This window comes from Bufo gargarizans, chromosome 1, assembly GCF_014858855.1.
Source record: "Bufo gargarizans isolate SCDJY-AF-19 chromosome 1, ASM1485885v1, whole genome shotgun sequence".
In the NCBI taxonomy this organism is placed as follows: domain Eukaryota; kingdom Metazoa; phylum Chordata; class Amphibia; order Anura; family Bufonidae; genus Bufo; species Bufo gargarizans.
Genome location: NC_058080.1, coordinates 640786233 through 640808131, shown reverse-complemented (window position 1 = coordinate 640808131; position 21899 = coordinate 640786233).

Below are 21899 nucleotides of genomic sequence, written 5' to 3'. Positions count from 1 at the left end.
TTAGGAAAAACTGATGCATTACCACAAAGCACGAGGGCATTCAAATGAGTTGCATTTCCTAAACTTTGGACTGAATTCTGCTTAGAATGCTTTGCTTCACTCAACACTAGTTGCCATCCTTCTTCTTGTCAAAGACTAAAGGTACCGTCCATGGACTTGAATCCTGAATGACCTTGGCATTTTTCATCTCTTGGATGATCTTTTTGATGGGTTGGTATGTGGTTGGTCGTATTGGGGATACTTCTTTTTGATCAGAGGATAAGAGCCAGTTGGAATGGTGTTCTTGATTAGGCTGGCTTTTTTAAAGTCCAAGAGATGCTTGCTAAATGCTTGGTGGTGTTCTCTTACTACATTGAGTACACCTTCACCTTGGTCAGCAGGTGTGGATAGAAGTCCATTATGAATTTTGGCCCACCTTGGCATAGCTGAAGTCTCTTTATGAGTATTCTGCTTTTGAGAAGTCTGTGGGACAGAAGCTGCTGGTATGCTCACAATGTCCTTGAAGGTTACTAGAAATAGTTGGGCAACAAGATAATGCTTCATTAATTCTATGCTGAGGCATATTGGTACTATTCCATGAAGAACAGCCCCAAGCTTCTTGCAGCTTGCATCATGTTCTTCCAAGTGGAAAGGTTCTACCGGGGACTGGTAGTCGCGGCCAACACAATAGGTTCATGGTACAGGGTTGCATGATCACTTAATGAGCGTCTTTAATGTGAGCACTCAGATCTCTTTTGTTAGATGCACAGCATATGAATTGTCTGTTGGCTCACCTTCTTAGTGGAATGGGAGGCTGTAGGCAGAGACTGCTGTAGGGCATCTAAGAGTTTCCAAGGATGTTCATCAGCAGGTTGCTGTCCCAATATTTTTCAAATATATTTTTCTGGATGAAGGTAACTTGAGAACCTATGTTCAACAGGGCTGTAAGAGGAACCCTGTTAATCTGATTAACAACTTCTGGATTGGGACTGACATATCTGGGTAGCCAACCTGGATTTTCTGGGCCCACAGTCCTTCCACCCTAAGGAGCAGTCCTAGGCCTCAGGGGAAACTCTTTTAAATGCCAACACTGTCTTTACACATGATAGCTTTTATAGCAGTACCTGCAGATGGGTCTGTCTTGATCATCAATGTGATTGGTAATTTATAGAAAGCTAATCACCAGGGTAAAGTCTGTAATCATCTTTGATCCACATGTACAGTGGTAATCCTTATGGCAGATAGCAATTCTTATTCCCTCAATCTCTTTTCAGTTTCTCCAGGAGGTCCAATCTTAAATAAGGGTTAATTGAAATAGGCTGTGACGAATACCATGCCTCATGCCCGCTTGACGTCACCTACATCGAGCTCACGAGTCGCGGTATGGTCACAGGTTACCAAAACGTGATGTTACGCCCTCCAGAGGAGCAGGTAAGGTCAGCCTGGTACAGTTTACACAGACACCTCCTGTCCACGTGGGCACAGAGAGGCAACAAGCTGAAAGAGCCTTTTCACTGCCGCAGTGAAAACAGCTCTGTCTCAACCCGGGTATTTGCCACCAGCTTCTCGTTTTATATAAGCCCGGTCTGCTAACGGGAATATATAGGGTGAGAAATCAACCCAGGGTAGCTTATAACTAGGCCGAAAAACGGATGTGGGGATTCGTGATTGAGATACAAGATAGCACAAGATTAAATTATATATTTAATCGCCTTAAGGGCACATTAGATATAACACAATATACACAGAGAATTTATACACTGGTCTGAGGTTACAGATACAGGTTATATAGGTACAACAGGGTTAATCAGAGGCAAAAGTCAGTTACTGGGTAAGATCAATGTTCCCTTGGGTTGTGATGTGTTCTTAGCTATAGTCACATGCAGGTGCAGTGATCTCAACTAGTTCCTTGGTCCCCTTTAACACATTACATGATGTAACCCTTCTTCAGAGAAAGACACCCCCGCTTGATGGCACAAGCCTTTTAACCTGTAGCCGACCCCTCCCTTCCCACTCTTTGGGAGGGGTCCACCCCCCCCACCCCCCCTGTGTTGGACAGGCTGCAAATGACCCACAAAACCCTTTAGGTTTCATAGCTCCAGTCCAGAAGGTCACAGGGCAATGGTTCTAGGACCAACGGATCCGCCTGGGTTCTGGCTACAACTAGAATCCAAACATGGTACTGTAGTGTCCCACTAGGTAGGGGTGGGCACTACACAAGGGTTAATTGGTGTGCGCGTTACTCCTACTCACAAGGAACAGAAATGTCATGTTTAATTGTGCATTTTATGTATGCTCTAATGTGTTTTTACATTCAATGTACACCTGTATGATGCAACAGCAGGCCTAGTTGGGTGTAGTTAGACATCCCAGACACTAGAGGGAGATAGGGAGCCCCTAGTATAAATGTCCAGGCCCAGACAGGGAGAGTTAGTGTAGAGTCAGGAGTCTGAGAAGACAGAGGTTAAAAAGCCTGCTCCTGTCATGCAGCTGGATAGCCCTGGCTGCTAGTGATGTCCAGGAGGCTAGTGAGAAGCTCCAGCCTGCCTGAGAACAAGAGAGCCTTAGTTAGCTCTGAAGATACCCCAGTTGCAGGATCCAACCTCCTGGGAGAAAACCCACAGTAATCCACCTTACAAGGGAAGGCGATCCAGGGTAAGCTAAGTAACCCTGATGGGCAGATTACACTAGAAAGTGTAGCAAGAATCTAATACCTGAGGAGGAAAGTAACCAAGGATTTAAGCCACCCTTTAGGCATCCGGGCCTTGGGATATAAAGCCAGAGCAGGAGTTCTAGAAAGGACAGTGTACATTGATTCTGAGGAAAGGTACAACCTGCTGCTGAGTGCTTGTGAAGTTTACCCTCTGCGTATCTTGCATGAATATTGCCTGCCATTTTGTGAATAAGCCTCCTTGTGGAACTGTGTTTGAAAGACTGTACTCCTACCTGCTGTACAAAGTTGGATTGTTCAGTAAAGTTACGTTTGGTTCACTATATACTTGTGTACCTCCATCATTCCAACCACCAACCGGCGTGCCACCGTCCAAAGGCACTGGCGTCACGAATACCACAGGGACCTTGCCCCAGGCACACAAAATACCTGTAACATCCAGGGCACCTCATCCACCATCAGGCCTGGTCCCTATCTACAGAGCGTACCCCAGAGGAACCGTGTCTACCTCTCCTTCACTGCCACGCGCCTGCCCGGTTTTCTTCAAATATAGTGAGTACCCTCGATTGCCCATAACCGTGACCTCACTTCGTCATACCCTGCAGGTCTGGCGTGTTGCATAAATTGGCATCCCCGAACAGGATTCGAATATTCCTGCGCCATTGCGGATTTAAAAATTTGTGTGCTGAAAATTGTCTTAAAGTGACATGCCCCAATTGTTTTATTGAAAATTGCTGGGCCCAAAGTGAACTGTAAACAATTGCGGTGTGAAAATAGCATTGTTTGGACTGTTTTCTACTTATTTAAGCCACCGCTTGCTGTCAGTGAATAGACAGCTATTTTGCTCAAAGATGGCCGCTTAGCTGGATTGAAATTGTTTGCTGCGTCATCTTCATCCTAAATTGGCAGTAAAAATTGGCGCCTTCTGCTAAAAGTGTGGGAAGGCTGTATGCTGGCGCCACCGCCCTGTCTGGACATTTGCATGTCTGCTGAAATGGACCCCGCCTCCCCCATACTGGAGTACCTGGGGGGCGGCCTCCCAGTGCAATGGGAAGATCTGTCTGAACTTGTTGGCGCCACCCTGTCGCTCTCCAGAGAAGGATCGAGCATGTTGAGGAGTGAGGACTTTCCTGCTGAGATGTCCGCGCCTGATTTGTTAACCCTGAATATGACTGGTGTAGAGCAAGAGGACGCTCCACCGGCCTACTCTCCGGGACCGGAGAGACCCGCCTGCCCGCCACCGAGGACGCAACCGGAGACCTACTATGGCTCCTGGAGAGACTTCTTCCAGCCCTCGTTCAAGTGGTCAGCTCTAATGGCAGAGATCCGGGAGGCCGCCATAAAGAAGACAACTAAAACCAAGATATACTATGAAGAACTGGCAAAGACCGTTCACGAGTGCCACACCGACACACAACCCCGTCTGGAAAGGAGAATGGGGTTGGTTGTGGCCTTTGACAAGGACTGAGGCTTCAGTTTCATAAAAGACTACCTGACTGGAAGAGACTTATATGTCAATAGGAGGTCCGTCAAGCGGAGCTACCACCCAGAACGTTTACATAACCTCCGCGAGGGAGAGGAGGTTCAATTTACCCCTGCTGAGGGCCTGCGAGGCCCCTACGCCACTGCCGTGTCCCGTCCTAAAAAGAAATCGGAGGACTGGGACCTTGATGAGGACCACCCTGGCTGCGAGCGCGAACCTGTGTGCTCTCCAGAACCGGCCCATCATGCCTTTCAAGAAAGGGGCTCCTTCATTGGCCCGAATGTATTTTGGCAGCCGACAGTGGTGGAGAAGAGGGTTAGCCCATGGCCCTCACCTGAGTTGCCTCGCAGGGAGAAAACTGTCCGTGAGCTTCAGGATGCCGAGAGATTCCGAGCTACCCTGGAAAATATCCGCAGAGGGAGGAAAGCGGACGCCTCACTTGAGCCTGCAGCGGCTGCGCAGGACGAACCACCCACCTTCCAAGTGCCAACGGCGACAGCGGAGACCAGCGATCCCGACTCTGAAAGCCTGGACGACCAGATTGTGCGGCTGGAGTTAAAGTTACGGGAGCTACGCCAGGTTGCTTCCGCCAGGATCCGGACTCCACCTGACCTACAAGAAAGAGGACGTAAGGACTCGGACGTCTCCGGGTCTAAGGTGAGAGTACCTGTCCCTGCCAGTCGTCCCTCATTAGTACCGGCACCTGCGGTGGGATCCTCTTACGCTGTGCACCGGCGCACAGAGCCAGTCGTTCCAGAACCCACCGGATCGCTTGCAGCAGCGGTACCCAGGCCAGTGCAGCAGCCCACGATTGTTATGCCTGCTCCGGTGAGGTCAGCGACTTTGATAACCTCTAGGCCTATGGGGCCTATACCTATTAGGGGTCCGTTTATGTTACAGTTGCCCCCCAATACTGTGTTGTGGGCACATCCATCTGTTGAATCTCAATACAGGCCCAATATACAAATGGAGCCAGGGAGCACCACTGAAATGCAAAGTGGATATGACTTGCCCCTGTGAATTGGCCTGCTAGGCCCTTGATGGTTGATTTGTTTTACCAAGGGATCCTAAAGAAGACTTAACCCTTCCAGGACAGGAGTCCTTCGTTGTTTTGGCCCTCTGTTGCTGCTGCCAGTTACCCATGGCTCAGTGGAGGCGGCAAGCCACTGAAATACCACATGCAGCAAGGACATCTTGTTACAGGACCTCCTGCCTGCTTTCCCAGAGTGAAAACCCAGTTGTGCCTGTTTTCATAAGTTGCACCTTTAACCCTTTAACCCCCTTTTCAGGTTGATTACGGGTATTACAGCACTTGTTTTATATATGCCATTTAAATAATGTGGACTATTTTATGTGCTGCTATTTTATTATGCAACTTGAATTTCAAGAATTGGGCCCAGGGATAGACTCAAATGCACATGAGCCTCTGAGATTTTGCTACTATTTTAAAGTATTGTGCCCAGAGATGGACTCCACCTCGTGCGAGCCTCTGTGATTCTATCTGCCTTTCTAGTTTCATCTGCGATATCTTTACGTGGCTGTGGATTAAACAAAAAGAAAATAACCTGGGTACGGACTCATTTTATATGCTTTGAGCCTCCAAGAATTGTTATTTAATGTTTTACATTTTTCCATGGACTACAACTGTTCTATTATGGACAATTTGCACTTTTGGACTATCCTGGTATTTATTGTTACGCTGTGCCAGGTCAGCGCCCCTGTTCCCATTGTGTTATCCTAAGAGAAGAGAACGACTCCCCTTTTCACCATTACTTGCTCCTAATCCAGTGGAACTGCCTGATGTATGCATATAATGTATATCTTGCAAATGTAGATGTGTTTTCCTGCTTTGCTTTATCTTCCCTATTACAGGTGCAGTATCCAGCTGTGCGGGGACCCTCCATGTTGCGCCGAGGACGGGCAACGTTATAGCGTGGGGGTATGTAGTGTCCCACTAGGTAGGGGTGGGCACTACACAAGGGTTAATTGGTGTGCGCGTTACTCCTACTCACAAGGAACAGAAATGTCATGTTTAATTGTGCATTTTATGTATGCTCTAATGTGTTTTTACATTCAATGTACCCCTGTATGATGCAACAGCAGGCCTAGTTGGGTGTAGTTAGACATCCCAGACACTAGAGGGAGATAGGGAGCCCCTAGTATAAATGTTCAGGCCCAGACAGGGAGAGTTAGTGTAGAGTCAGGAGTCTGAGAAGACAGAGGTTAAAAAGCCTGCTCCTGTCATGCAGCTGGATAGCCCTGGCTGCTAGTGATGTCCAGGAGGCTAGTGAGAAGCTCCAGCCTGCCTGAGAACAAGAGAGCCTTAGTTAGCTCTGAAGATACCCCAGTTGCAGGATCCAACCTCCTGGGAGAAAACCCACAGTAATCCACCTTACAAGGGAAGGCGATCCAGGGTAAGCTAAGTAACCCTGATGGGCAGATTACACTAGAAAGTGTAGCAAGAATCTAATACCTGAGGAGGAAAGTAACCAAGGATTTAAGCCACCCTTTAGGCATCCGGGCCTTGGGATAAAAAGCCAGAGCAGGAGTTCTAGAAAGGACAGTGTACATTGATTCTGAGGAAAGGTACAACCTGCTGCTGAGTGCTTGTGAAGTTTACCCTCTGCGTATCTTGCATGAATATTGCCTGCCATTTTGTGAATAAGCCTCCTTGTGGAACTGTGTTTGAAAGACTGTACTCCTACCTGCTGTACAAAGTTGGATTGTTCAGTAAAGTTACGTTTGGTTCACGATATACTTGTGTACCTCCATCATTACAACCACCAACCGGCGTGCCACCGTCCAAAGGCACTGGCGTCACGAATACCACAGGGACCTTGCCCCAGGCACACAAAATACCTGTAACATCCAGGGCACCTCATCCACCATCAGGCCTGGTCCCTATCTACAGAGCGTGCCCCAGAGGAACCGTGTCTACCTCTCCTTCACTGCCACGCGCCTGCCCAGGGTTCTTCAAATATAGTGAGTACCCTCGATTGCCCATAACCGTGACCTCACTTCGTCATATCCTGCAGGTCTGGCGTGTTGCAGTACCGTTAGTTGGTTTGTGTCAGGAGATATGTATATCTCCCTTTTCGGGAATCTTATCCTCAAACAAAGACCATGGGCACGTTGTTCGTGGCCACCGGGACACAAATATGTTTACGATTTGCGCCTGCGATGGCGGGGCGATTCATAATTCCTTATGAAATGTAGGCGCCAACATGTCTGGGAGGTAGCATTGATCCTGGCAAGGGCTGATACCTACTGAAACCTGCTGGTTTTTTTTCCTGCAGGATCCATGCTGTCTGACTGGAGGTGTGAAAATGTAACAAAAGGTGGCCTGCTAGGAGTTTTTTGCTATCTGGCGGCGGCTTTGAAGCAGGGCCCCCCTATGGAGCTTGATTTCCTCTGCCATCTTTCAGCAAATGGTGGGTGTGAGGACATGACTGACAGTAAATATTAATCCATATTCCTCACATAGGCTGACTACTGGGATGTATTTTTCTGAGAGTCTATAGGTGGCCATACACATTAGATAGAAGTTGGTTGATGATTGAACAGCTGTTGAAAAACAAACATCTGGTGAATATTCCTTTCACAGACATGACCATACACATTTAAGCCCAAATTGGCTGTTATATTTGTTCAGATTGCCTATACGTGTTCAATGAAGCCAGGCAATGGATGAACAAAGAAAGATCTATTGTCTATCAGATGGAAATATTAAACACTGCCAACTTATTTTTAAAAGATAATCCTCTGTTATCAGTCTACTAAAATGATTGTTCATTGTTAAATTTCAACAGATGAACGCTCATTTTAGTTGAAATCATCCATTTTGATGAACTTTAATGTGCATTACCACCTTAGGATAGCCACCCTGATATTCCAAAGTATCCCTCTACTAAGCTACCCATTCACATTCGATAACTGTCGGAAGAACGATCATTCAATCGACAGGTGTTTCTCCAGATTCCCTCCTAGCTGCCCCATACAAATACACATTTAGCTCTGCCAAACTTGTAGGTGTTTTTTGGGGGGAAGAGCAGAGAAGGACACTTCTGGTAGCGGCTTAGCCACCCGGAGAAGAAAAGGATTCGGCTGACAAATGATTAATGTGTATAGACCTCTTGACAGGAGAATAGTGGACATAGTAAAAGTTTTTGACACTGCTGAATGAGGCAGACATTCAATAGAGAATGTTTAGAGGAGTAGATTAAAAAGAATGAAACACTCAAATGGATGCAGCAGAGGCAAATTGAGAATGAACCCCTTACCAACCACACAGTTATACCTAGAGAACTAGAGATAATGAGAGAGAGACTAGTATGCTACTGTGGCAGACCGAAACTTAAAAAGTTTGCTCATGTCTAAACAAACTTACACTAGAAAAGAAAGCATGAGAATACACCAAATAAATAAATATGCAATGTGATATCCAATATATATTCAGAACAAGCAAGAAAGCAAAAACCTATAGCAAATCTATGTGTTGCAAGATCCAGGAAAAGGGGGCCTGCAGCATTTTCTGTCCCACGGATATCACCAGCCCAACCAGCTTCTAAAAGGGCCATTACTGCATTTTTTATGTCTGTGTTTGTGGCTTTAAATAAAATTATTTATTTATGTGTATAATTTTGGATGGGCTACACTTTTTCTTACTAGTCCTCTTTGGGCATCCTGTAAAGATAAAGCAAAGTCTCAGAGGGACTCACCAGACTCTTGTTTCTTTATTTATCTAGGATGCAGGTCCTTTAAGAACTATGGCTGCAGGGCTTTTGAGTGGGCTATATTGTGCTCTGATAGCCTCAGACAAACTATGCAATGTTGCTTCCCCAGTGGTACTATTAGAGGAATGGGTCCTCTTCAGTCTTTGCTTTTCCAAGCTCTGGGAACAGATCAGGATAGAATCACTGGTTCTGTGCTTATCCCCAAGATGGCAGCACCCTCTATCTTCAATCAGGGCTCGGCTAAGTTTTCCTTCTCTCCGCAACTGTATGCAGCAGCTCTGATTCTGCTGGAGGTTTGGCGCGGGACTTTGGTGCTTCTTGCGGATGGACCTGTCCTCTCTTGCTCAGAGTGGGGTCTAGCAACCAAATTCCTGTGCTTAGTGGGGCAGTTCTTAGCTAATATGGACCAACAGGTATTCTGTAGTTAACTCCTCATGGTCTGCTTAGAGACAACTTGAAGTAGTTCATTCAGTGACAGCATGCAGTGCACCTGCAACAACCTTCTGCACCTCATAGCAAACCAGTGACACACAGCAGAGGGAATATCAGGCTATTTAGCAGCTCAGTCCTACAGCAATAAAGAGGTTTTGAAGCAAGCAAGTTAATCCTGTTTGTGATAACAAAATTATGCAGTGAGACCAGGAGGAGAGAGCAAAAGGAACGGAGTGGTAATAGTAGCCCGATAGTGGCAGTAGTACTTACAGTGGCGTTCTTCACTTTGTCTCTCCCTGAATCTTGCAGTAAAGGGTGTACCATTTCTTTCCGTCAGGGGCCTCCTACTTAGTGGTAGATTTGGTGCCTTTGGTGTCAGTAGGAAATGGGTGGCAATGCAGGGGTCCATGGAGTCCAAGGTCATGCAATACTGTGGTAACATTTTCAGGTCTCTCCAAAGATGTTTGGTTGGGTTCAAGTCAGGGCTGGGCCACTCAAGGTCATTTACAGAGTTATACTTAAGCTACTCCTGTGTTTTCTGGCCCGGGTGCTTAGGGTCATTATCTTGTTGGAAGGTGAACCTCTGACTCATTCTGAGGTCCAGAGCACTGTGGACCAGGTTTTCATTAAATGACCTGCATATCGGATCCGTCCCGTTTCCGTTATGCAGGAGAGGACTCCCCTGCATAACGGAAACGGGACGGATCCGTTTTACAGCCCATAGACTTCTATTATAATGGAATGAATAATGGAATGCCGCTATGCATTCCTTTATAGAATTGCGTCATGGTCCGTGGTAATGTAATCCATAACACAATTCTGCTTTTACCACCAAACGAAGCATGAACAAATTTCAAAATATGAAATTCGCTCATCTATAGAAGAGTCCTTGTTGTTCCAAACTTCTTCCATTTAAGAATTATGGAGGTTCGGTGCTCTAGGGAACTTTTTGTACAGCAGACATTTTTCTACCCTACTCTGCACAATCCTGTATCCTGAACTCAATACATAGTTCTATTTTGCTCAGATATGCATTGTCAGTAGAGATGTCCCGAATAGTTTCGCCGGCGAATAGTTCCCAGCGAACATAGCTTGTTCGCGTTCGCCATGTCGGGCAAATATGTGCGATGTTCGGTCTGCCCCCTATTCATCATCATTGAGTAAACTTTGACCCTGTGCCTCACAGTCATCAGACACATTCCAGCCAATCAGCAGCAGACCCTCCCTCCCAGACCCTCCCACCTCCTGGACAGCATCCATTTTAGATTCATTCGGAAGCTGCATTCTTAGTGAGAGGAGGGACAGTGTAGCTGCTGCTGATTTAATAGGGAAATCGATAGCTAGGCCAGTGTATTCAGTGTCCACTCCAGTCCGGAAAGACTCATCTGATCTCTGCTATAAGGACAGAGTCCTGACAGCACCCCAAAAAGCCCTTTTTAGGGCTAGAACATCAGTCTGCTTCTTTTTATTTTTATTCCTGTGTAATCAGATTGCAGTTGCCTGCCTGCCAGTGTGTGTGTCAGGCTCACAGCGTATACTGTGCCCACTTGCCCAGTGCCACCACTCATATCTAGTGTCACAATAGCTTGCATTTAAACAAAAACAAAAAACCTTTTTGACTGTAATATAATAGCAGTCAGTTGCCAGCACGCGTGTGTGTTTCAGGGCCTGCCAGGGCACAGTGTCACACCAGTGCAACTCATATCTGGTGTAACAGTAGAGTACATTTAAAAAAAAAATATACAATTTTGCCTCTAATAGATTGAATAGCAGTTAGTTGTCTGCAAGCGTGTGTGTCAGGCCTACAGCGTCTACTCTACCAACTTCTGCCAGTGCGGTTGTCTAAAATCTATTCCATACACGTCCCCTGATAGGGGACGTAACAGGGATTAAACTGATAAGAATAGAACAACATAACAGACCGCTCATATCTGGTGGCACATTCGATTGCACGTGCCCCAAATTTGAAGTAGGAGGACCGACCAAGCATCTTTTTCCATCTCCCTGTTCCTAAAATCGATGCCATATACACGTCCCCTGATCGGGGACCTAACAGGGATTAAACTGATAGGAATAATACTACTTAACACACCTTATAATAACACAGAGAGAGGAGTCTGAAGAAGAGGAGTCAGAGAAGGAAGGTGGCTTTCAGGAGGTGGAAGAGCAACCACAGCAGGCGTCCCAGGGGGCTTGTTGTCACCTTTCGGGGACCCTTGGTGTTGTACGTGGCTGGGTGGAGGAAGAGACCTTCAATGACATCAGTGAGGACAAGGAACAGGACATGGCTAGCTTGGTATCCAACCTTGTGCAAATGGGGAGTTTGCGGTTGTGCAAATGGACTATTTGCGGTTGTTTGCGGTGCGTTAAACAGGGAGTTTGGTCTGTCACTGTGAAGTGGGTGTAACCGTTACACTACCTGATCGATACAACATCATACCTGATGTTTTAAAGCACGTTATTTCAAACATTTGCGAATTCGTGTTCGCCATTCGCAAACGGAAAATTTTATGTTCGCGACATCTCTAATTGTCAGCTGTAAAACATTATAAAGACAGAGGTGCTTCTTTCCAAATCATGTCCAATCAACTGAATTTACCATATGTGGACTCCAATCAAGGTGTAGAAATATCTGAAAGATGATCAAGAGAAATGGGAGGCCCCCAGAGACCCGCAAATAGCTTGAATACTTATGACTATGCCAAATTTTTGTTTTTCCAAAACATTCTAAAATTCTGTTTTCACTTTCTTATTATGGGGTATATAGTACAGATTGCTGGGGGGGCTTGCTTTTATTTATTTTTTAGCACAAGGAGGCTGTAGTATAACAAAATATGAAAAAGGGGAAGAGTGGAGGGAGAGAGTGATGCGGCAGTCTTTATGTTCAGGCTATGCGTGAGACTCCTGCTGTCAGAGGGGGGAGCATTGTGGGTAGCACAGATCTCCAGCATCACACAGGTCAAAAACCTCATTAAACACAGGACATTTCTGGATGTACTGCAACTAAAATAACTCAACAGTAGGTAGAGAGACAAGCTGCAAAGTGTGCATGTATGTTCTTTCATGAGACAAATAGTTATTGCAAAAAATTGTAATTTCTTATGAATATGCAGCTGTATAGTAAGCTCATAATAATTAATAATAATAATAATAATTATAATAATAAAAATGGGTGCTAGTTATTGTTTGTTTTATGTAACTAATAATGTAAATCTCACATGTATTAACCCAAAAGCTGTAGTTTGAAGCGTTTTCTAGATCAAACATTGCTTTTGATCTTAAGGCCACTTTATTTAGTATTTGTTTTTTTGTGACTAATTGTCTTGTGTAACGCTAACAAACTTCAGGCTCAGATCATTTATATTATCCACTTAAAAGTTTGAAGCCCTCCAGTGACAAGAATATTAATGCTGCAACACTGTCATATCTATTTCAGCTCATGCATATGCAACGTCTCCATTTTCAAAGATTTATGTCAGACTTTGCTGAACAGAGGTATCCTACTATTTTAGATAATAGCATGCCAAATCGATGTTATCAGACACGGGTAAGGATAACAGGAGCTCAAGCAAGCAATGTTCTGTTCACTGCTCCAACATCTCCAATGTTATTTACCCCACTGGACAAAATGAATCCTACGAGGATACATTTACAAAAAAAGATTATGGTCATTCAGTGGATTATCACTTAATTAAGAATGGATGATTTGTGCCCATTCTTCTGTAGCAAACATCTTGCTGCTAATGAAGTTTAAACAGACTTACTTTATTTAATTGAAGCTAATCACCAGGGTAAAATCTGGAATCGTCTTTGATCCACATGTACAGTGGTAATCCTTATGGCAGATAGCAATTCTTATTCCCTCAATCTCTTTTCAGTTTCTCCAGGAGGTCCAATCTTAACTAAGGGTTAATTGAAATAGGCTGACTACTGGGAAGTATTTTTCTGAGAGTCTATAGGTGGCCATACACATTAGATATAAGTTCGTTGATGGTTGAACAGCAGTTGAAAAAACAAACATCTGGTGAACGTTCCTTTCACAGACATGACCATACACATTTAAGCCCATATTGGCCGTTACAGTTGTTCACACGAGTTCAATGAAGCCAGGCAATGGATGAACAAAAAAAATCTATCATATGGAAATATTAAACAATGCCAACTTATTTTTAAAAGATAATGCTCTGTTACTAGTCTCCTAAAATTATTGTTTATTGTTAAATTTCAACAGATGAACATTCATTTTAGTTGAAATCATCCATTTTGATAAGCTTTAATGTGTATGGCCACCTTAAGGAAGCCACCCTGATATTCCACAGTATCCCTCTACTAAGCTACCCATTCACATTCGATAACTGTCAGAAGAACGATCATTCAACCAACGGGTATTTCTCCAGATTCTCTCCTGGCTGCCCCATACACATACACATTTGGCTCTGCCAAACTTGTAGGTGTATTTTATGGGAAGAGCAGAGAAGGACACTTCATGGTAGCGGCTTAGCCTCCTGGAGAAGAAAAGGATTCAGTGAAAATATTCATTTCAGGAGCTCCCCACACACATTGGTGTGTCGGCTGACAAACGATTAATGTGTATAGACCTCTTGAGAGGAGAATAGTGGACATAGTAAAAGTTTCTGACACTGCTGAATAAGGCAGACATTCAATAGAAAATGCTTAGAGGAGTAGATTAAAAAGAATGAAACACTAAAATGGATGCAGCAGAGGCAAATTGAGAATGAACCCCTTACCAACCACACAGTCATAACTAGAGAACTAGAGAGAATGAAAGAGAGACTAGTATGCTACTGTTGGTTTCTTGCAAATATCTCTCTTTCTCAACTTTGGTTCGGGTAGAATCGATTAAAAAAATTTGGAGAACCTGAAACAAACCGAAACTTAAAAGGTTTGCTTATGTCTAAAAAAATCCCAACTTACACTAGAAAAGTAAGCATGAGAATACACCAAATAAATAAATATGCAATGTGATATCCAGTATATATTCAGAATAAGCAAGAAAGCAAAAACCTATAACAAATCTATCCAGTAAATAGGGGCCTGCAGCATTTTCTGTCCCACGGATATCACCAGCCCAACCAGCTTCTTCAAGGGCCATTACTACATTTTTAATGTCTGTGTTTGTGGCTTTAAATAAAATTATTTATTTATGTGTATAATTTTGGATGGGCTACACTTTTTCTTACTAGTCCAGCTTCTCTAGTAATTGGGTGTTGGGTGCACTTTTTGAGCTATTGATCCTTCAGTCCACATTGAATACCGGTATATGTGCCCATGCCACCATTTTTGTTTATAATCAGTAAAACGATGCAGAATATGTTGGTTCTATTTTAATAGAGATTATTATTATAATTAGTGATGAGCAAAGCAATGAAAAATTAGATTTGGCTGCTTTGTCACAAAGTGCATTTCTTTGTATGTAGCTGGAGCAATGACTGGGAACAGCGGGTCATTGAACTCCTCAGATTCCACATCCATTGCTCTCTGAAAGCAAATGGATGAGTTGAGTATGTTTTTTATTTTTTTATTTTTACCGCCATTTCAGGAAAAATTAAGCATGAGAAAATTCAGCTTCGAGGCAATAAAAATTTTTCCTGGAATTCAGATCAAAGCCAATTTGTTTGGCTTAGATTCGCTTAACACTAATTATAATGCCAAAATTGTCAGTCCACCTTCGAGATGTAGCTTCATCTGCATCACTCCGGCTCTCTCGAACTAAAGTTTTCCTAATGCCTTGTGGAACCATTAGATATCAGTACAACTCTTTAAAACCCCTTTTCCACTGCATGAAACTTTCTTGATTTTACCTGACGCTACCCTGTTTTTTTATTTTTCCACTAGGCTAGAGTTAAGAATAGTACCTGGTACCTGCTACTTTTTTGGTACCTTTTCTAATAATAATAATAATAATAATAATAATAATAATAAAATGTATTTATATGGCGCCACCATATTCCGCAGCGCTTTACAAATTAATAGGGTTCATGTACGGAACAAAACTAACTGGCTAATATGCAACTGAAACACTACGAGTAAGGGCCCTACTTGCAAGAGCTTACAATCTGTCCCACGGATATCACCAGCCCAACCAGCTTCTTCAAGGGCCATTACTACATTTTTAATGTCTGTGTTTGTGGCTTTAAATAAAATTATTTATTTATGTGTATAATTTTGGATGGGCTACACTTTTTCTTACTAGTCCAGCTTCTCTAGTAATTGGGTGTTGTGTGCACTTTTTGAGCTATTGTTCCTTCAGTCCACATTGAATACCGGTATATGTGCCCATGCCACCATTTTTGTTTATAATCAGTAAAACGATGCAGAATATGTTGGTTCTATTTTAATAGAGATTATTATTATAATTAGTGATGAGCAAAGCAATGAAAAATTAGATTTGGCTGCTTTGTCACAAAGTGCATTTCTTTGTATGTAGCTGGAGCAATGACTGGGAACAGCGGGTCATTGAACTCCTCAGATTCCACATCCATTGCTCTCTGAAAGCAAATGGATGAGTTGAGTATGTTTTTTAGTTTTTTTTTTTACCGCCATTTCAGGAAAAATTAAGCATGAGAAAATTCAGCTACGAGGCAATAAAACATTTTCCTGGAATTCGGATCAAAGTCAATTTGTTTGGCTTAGATTCGCTTAACACTAATTATAATGCCAAAATTGTCAGTCCACCTTCGAGATGTAGCTTCATCTGCATCACTCCGGCTCTCTCGAACTAAAGTTTTCCTAATGCCTTGTGGAACCATTAGATATCAGTACAACTCTTTAAAACCCCTTTTCCACTGCATGAAACTTTCTTGATTTTACCTGACGCTACCCTGTTTTTTTTATTTTTCCACTAGGCTAGAGTTAAGAATAGTACCTGGTACCTGCTACTTTTTTGGTACCTTTTCTAATAATAATAATAATAATAATAAAATGTATTTATATGGCGCCACCATATTCCGCAGCGCTTTACAAATTAATAGGGTTCATGTACGGAACAAAACTAACTGGCTAATATGCAACTGAAACACTAGGAGTAAGGGCCCTACTTGCAAGAGCTTACAATCTATGAGGAATTGGGGGTGACACATCAGGTTGTTGATTGTGATAAGTAGGCTTTGAGCCATTATTGAACTGACAGAAGTGGTGCCAATCTGCTTTGGTTTTGGGACTACTAGAGGATCGAGTTCAGGCCAGAGAAATTGGTGGGGGAGAGCTTTAGTCGGGGAATAGTCAGTTTAGGTAGCTTGATAAAATATATGCCTGAAAATATATGTTTTTAAGGCACGTTTGAAAGTGGAGAAGTTGTGAATTGACCTAGTTTTCCAGGGCAGAGTATTCCAGAGAGTAGGTGCAGCTTGAGAAAAGTCTTGAAGACAGGAGTGAGAGGTACGAGTTATGGAGGTTATTAATCTTAGGTCGCTAACAGAACGGAGAGCACGAGTAGGGTGGTAGATGGAGATGAGGGAGGAGATGTATGGAGGTTCAGCACTGTGGAGAGCTTTGTGGGTGAGGGTGAGAAGTTTGAACTGTATTCTGTGGTGGATGGGCAACCAGTGAAGTGACTGGCACAGACTAGTAGCATCAGTGTAGCGGTTGGATGGATAGATGAGCCTGACTGCAGCATTAAGAACAGACTGAAGGGGGGAGAGTTTAGTGAGAGGGAGACCGATTAGTAATGCATTGCAGTAGTCAAGACGAGAATGAATCAAGGCAACAAGAGTTTTTTCCGTTTCCACTGTAAGAAAATGGCGGAATCTGGCAATATTCTTGAGGTGCAGATGGCAAGAGCGTGTAAGTAATTGAATATGGTGAACAAAGGAAAGATCAGAGTCAAATGTGGTCCCAAGACAGCGGGCATGTTGCACAGGAGTTATGATAGTGCTGCAGACCGAAATTGAAATATCAAGTTTAGGTGAGTTAGTAGATGGTGGAAAAACAAGAAGTTCCGTTTTTGAGAGGTTCAGTTTTAGATACAGAGAGGACATTATATTAGAGACAGCTGCCAGACAATTACTGGTGTTTTGGAGTAAAGCAGGGGTGATGTCAGGGCATGAAGTGTATAGTTGGGTGTCGTCAGCACAGAGATAGTATTGAAAGCCAAATCTACTGATAGTCTGTCCGATGGGGGCTGTATAGAGGGAGAAGTGTAGAGGACCTAGTACTGAGCCCTGAGGAATGCCGACATCAAGAGGAAGAGGCGAAGATGAAGAGCCAGCAAATGATACACTAAAGGAGCGGCCACAGAGATAGGAAGAGAACCAAGAGAGAGCAGTGTCCTTAAGGCCAATTGAGTGGAGCATGGTGAGGAGGAGTTTATGGTCTACGGTGTGAAACGCTGGAGAGATCCAGCAGAATCAATAGCGAATAGTCACCATTTCTTTTTGCTGTTAGGAGATTGTTAGACACTTTCTGTAGAGTGAAGAGGGTGAAAGGCAGATTGTAAGGGGTCAAGAAGAGAGTTTGCAGAGAGATAGCTTACTAAGCGAGAGTAGGCAAGACGTTCAAGGAGTTTAGAGATGAAGGGGAGGTTAGAAACAGGTCTGTAGTTAGCATCACAGGTCGGGTCAAGAGATGCTTTCTTTAGTAGTGGGGTGATAATATATCTGAGGGGTTTCTCAAACTTTTTCAAAACAATTAGCGATATGAAATAGACAAATATAAAGGGGTTGCAAGAAAAACATGGCTGCTATCTTCTAGAAACTGTGTCACACCTGTCCTTGGTATGTATCTGAAATTGCAACTAGACACCATAGAACTGAACAAGTCTGAGCTGCAATACCACGCACAATGTGTGGACAAAGATGGTGCTCAGTTTGGTTGACATCCTGATTTTATTATTTTTCTGGACAATCTATTAAAAAAATAATGAACAGCCAATCTTTGTCTATGGAAAAATTGGTAATCCAATATTAATTATAAAGATTCTAACTGATGTGCAATTATAACTATGAATAGCAATATGAAGACAGATCAGCTGCATTTACTGTGGACCATGAAATGCAAGCTTCTCCAGCTCTGCAAAAATCACAGACGCATCAATTTTTTTACAGAGAAAACTTATCCTATTTTACGGACTATTCAGGAATTTGTGGACAACCCTGGTTCAGGCATTAGAATAAAACAGCCATTTTTATTCTTGGACAAGACCTACATATAAAGAAATTGTCTAGCATCCGAGTATTTTTTTAAATAACCATTCCCCATCCTATGGGACCTGTCAAGGGAAGCATAATTACTTGCTCCCCGATGCTCAGTTGCTGCTCAGCCAATGACTGGTTTGGGTAACAATTTAGGGCTGCAGTCACCGGCTACACAGACACACGTGACCCTTGTCTGTGCCAGAAGTTTACATATGAGGACCAAAGTGCAGTGATGACAGAGGTGAATCTAAGGAACCAGTACCAAGCATTGGAAAGCAGGTAAATCTACATGGAAGTTTAGTGCGTTTCTGCGGCCAATGACTAGCTTGCGGGACATGTCATCAATGACTGGCTGCTGAAATGTACATGACCCAATCCATGATGGAAGTTTTCATGTGGGGACCAATGCACAGCAAAGATGGTGGGGGATCCAAATAGATCTGAGCATTGGGGAGCAGGCAAGTATGCTCTTCCTTTGACAGGTCCCGCTGGGTGGGTGGAAGTTTGAACACCTCTTTAAAGTTTAGATTTTCACGTGAATGTAGTGAGTGTGACATTCTGATACAACACTTTTCAACTTCTCTAATATTGCAGATGTATCTCAAATCTATTTAGAACTGATACAGTAACTATCAAATCAAATACAATACAGTAATGTGGCTTTGCTATTTCATTACAAGTATATTATTGAGCCTTTTGTAAAGTATATGTTCTTAGAAAAATGCAAACATTTAATGCCTTTCAACACAGTCACCCTTTACAACACTGGCTGTTCTCAGCCTCCAAGAGCAGTAGATATCTCCTTTGCATTCAGAAAGAAATGTTAACATTGCCATATGTGACTATGTTCTAAGCATATGTAAGTGTGTAATAGTGAGAAAGGTTTTGAACTATTTCTTGGCACTTGTTTGAGGAGAGGTGGTAAATGTACCAAATTAAGATGCCATCTGGAGAACTATACCAAATGAATCAAGAACAGAACAGACACGAAGCAACACCAGCTATGGGTATCGAGATCAAAACCTGTAAAGTACAGTTAAAATAAAGGTTTAATCTATAAAATATTTAAAACTAGTAGATGCAGAGAAAAGTGATTGTGAGCTACTACAGTAGAAAACAAGATGTAATTCTTATTTAGGTAATTAGCCATTGCAAAGAAAATTTAGATATTGGTATTGGTCAACCAGCAACATTTTTTGCCTTTGTGACGCTGTCATTTTTACATTCAATACTGTAACACAATAATAAGTTTACCTGAAAACAACTACTGATCAAATCTGTATCTACTTTAATATTCCTGTCAGAGCAGTACAATAGAGAATTGTGGTCAAAAGATAAAAAATAGCTACATGACATTATATCAGAAATCAGAACAGTAACCAAAGATTACAGAGATATGACCAAATGTCATGTTTGGTCTTTGCTGTGAGTCATCTATCTGCCTCCTAATGCAGTAGTTTTCAACCAGCTGTACCATACCTGAGCAGGTATGTGCCACAGGCTCAAAGGGTATGCTAGGAATTATTAAAAAAAATACTAACACTGCCCTAGCATCCAGTGATTTCATTGGTGTGCAAGCTGAAGTGATTACAAGCTAAACTGTCACCTCAGAAAGCCTGCTGTTCCCAATACCTGCCATGCTTTGAGTGTCTCGCTGCCACCAGGACACTCATTCTGCCATCTCCTTTGCTGTAAGAGCCCCACCACAGCGTCCTCCATCTTCATGATTCTCCTCCTCCTGCTATAATCCTATGCAGGCAAACATTGTTATAAAGGTCTGTAAATGGGAATAGAACTCACAGAGAAATGTCACGGTGGCCCGATGCCCAGGGTTCCGCCCGAGCGCCTCTCTCTGATAATGGCGAGGTGCAAATGAGCTCTGAGTGGTAATTGAGTGGTGTGCCAGTGACCACACATACCCTCCTAAATTTAGCTATGGCCCGCATATTATCTCCTAAGATCCCTGCTCCATATCTTAATCAGATACAACTGGAGGAGGAGAGCAAAAATTGTAGCTATTGATTGCTAGCACAGAGGCATAGCTTTTGAGTAGTGCTGAGCACAAATATTCGAATCGCGAATTTAATTGCGAATATTGTCACTTCGAGAATTCGCGAATATTTAGAATATAGCGCTATATATTCATATTCGCAAATAGTGTCAAATATTGTAATCGAGAATTTATGGCAAATTTATTGCAATATATTACATTGCCGATTTTTGCAATCAAGTAAACAATGACTGGAGATCACAAATTCTCGAATTTGCTAATTTTGGGGCGAATATTCGCCCAAAAATTCACAAAATATCGCGAATTCGAATATTGCCTATGCCGCTCATCACTACATTTGAGGCAATATATCGTGCTGTGCTATGGTTTATGCTATTTTGTGCTATGGTATTGCTGACCTCCCTTATTGTATTGTCCCGCCTCTTGTCAATTTAGACATTCCTACAACATGGGGCCACTATTAGTTTTTTTTTATAGGGCCACTTTAAGTTCCCAATCCACCCCTGGAGTGGGATGATTTGGGGCTGTATTTTTTGGGGGGCCTGATATTAAAGGGAACCTGTCACCTGGATTTTGAGTAAAGAGATGAGGACATGGGTTGCTAGATGGCCGCTAGCACATCCGCAATACCCAAAGCTCTGCGTACTTTTATTGTGTAAAAAAACCGATTTGATGCATATGCAAATTAACCTGAGATGAGTCAGAGCTTGAAAATATGACTCTTTTCTGGTCACACAAGTAAGATATGACTCTTTTATGTTAATTTGCATAAAAGGGGCAAGTACAAAAATGCATAATACTTATTGAATTTGTCTGCAAATTAAATTAAATGTGTAATTTATATGTTTAGGGTAACACAATGAAAATTTAGAAACGCTCAGTGAGGGTAGCATAGTAGAGGTGACAGGTCACCTTTAAGTCTATGAACGGGGACTGGTCTGTATATAGAAGTGGTTCTGACCTTGCGGACTGTATACAGAGGTGAGCTATGGTCTATACAGGGAGTGCAGAATTATTAGGCAAGTTGTATTTTTGAGGATTAATTTTATTATTGAACAACAACCATGTTCTCAATGAACCCAAAAAACTCATTAATATCAAAGCTGGATATTTTTGGAAGTAGTTTTTAGTTTGTTTTTAGTTTTAGCTATTTTAGGGGGATATCTGTGTGTGCAGGTGACTATTACTGTACATAATTATTAGGCAACTTAACAAAAAACAAATATATACCCATTTCAATTATTTATTTTTACCAGTGAAACCAATATAACATCTCAACATTCACAAATATACATTTCTGACATTCAAAAACAAAACAAAAACAAATCAGTGACCAATATAGCCACCTTTCATTGCAAGGACACTCAAAAGCCTGCCATCCATGGATTCTGTCAGTGTTTTGATCTGTTCACCATCAACATTGCGTGCAGCAGCAACC